The sequence below is a fragment of the Mesoplodon densirostris genome, chromosome 1 (genome assembly GCF_025265405.1).
Source record: "Mesoplodon densirostris isolate mMesDen1 chromosome 1, mMesDen1 primary haplotype, whole genome shotgun sequence".
NCBI classification, from domain to species: Eukaryota; Metazoa; Chordata; class Mammalia; order Artiodactyla; family Ziphiidae; genus Mesoplodon; species Mesoplodon densirostris.
Window position 1 is genome coordinate 85,999,946 of NC_082661.1, and position 772 is coordinate 86,000,717.

A 772-nucleotide genomic window follows, 5' to 3' on the forward strand; every position below is an offset into this window, starting at 1 on the left:
GAAGAGACATTTGAGTCCCCTTTGATTTAGATTTCTCCATTTATCTGAGTTTTAGTCAAATACCCATTTAAATAGTCTCTGATCATTAATCTTTACAGTTATATTTTACAACTGATTTTAAAGATGAGAACTCTGTTTGAAAACTTCTGTAAAATGATGGAAAAAAATCATTCACCATTTTTTGTTGTTGGCCGTTTTTGTTTATATAATTTAATCTAGAAGAAGTCTAGAGAGAGATGAGACTATAAGGGGCATGGGAAAATAACCAAAGATTATTTAAATGCCTTCTCAAGTGCTCGCTTCGGCAGCACATATACTAAAATTGGAACGATACAGAGAAGATTAGCATGGCCCCTGTGCAAGGATGACACGCAAATTCATGAAGCGTTCCATATTTTTTGAAGTAAGTCAGAAAGAGAAAAACAAATACCGTATGCTAACACATATATTTGTAATCTAAGGAAAAAAAAAAAGTACCTAGGGGTCAGATGGGAATAAAGACACAGACCTACTAGAGCATGGACTTGAGGATATGGGGAGGGGGAAGGGTAAGCTGGGACAAAATGAGAGAGTGGCATGGACATATATACGCTACCAGATGTAAAATAGATAGCTAGTGGGAAGCAGCCGCATAGCACAGGGAGATCAGCTAGGTGGTTTGTGACCACCTAGAGGGGTGGGATAGGGAGGGTGGGAGGGAGGGAGATGCAAGAGGGAAGAGATATGGGAACATATGTATATGTATAACTGATTCACTTTGTTATAAAGCAGA

The 772-nt window shown here is 38.3% G+C and overlaps 1 non-coding gene across 1 annotated transcript; it reads left to right on the forward strand.

The window, feature by feature from the left end:
- The first annotated feature begins 292 nt into the window (after nucleotides 1-292).
- On the forward strand, nucleotides 293-399 carry LOC132501247 (U6 spliceosomal RNA). The gene has a single exon (XR_009534205.1). It is a non-coding gene; the product is annotated as a U6 spliceosomal RNA (small nuclear RNA).
- Nucleotides 400-772: the final 373 nt, after the last annotated feature.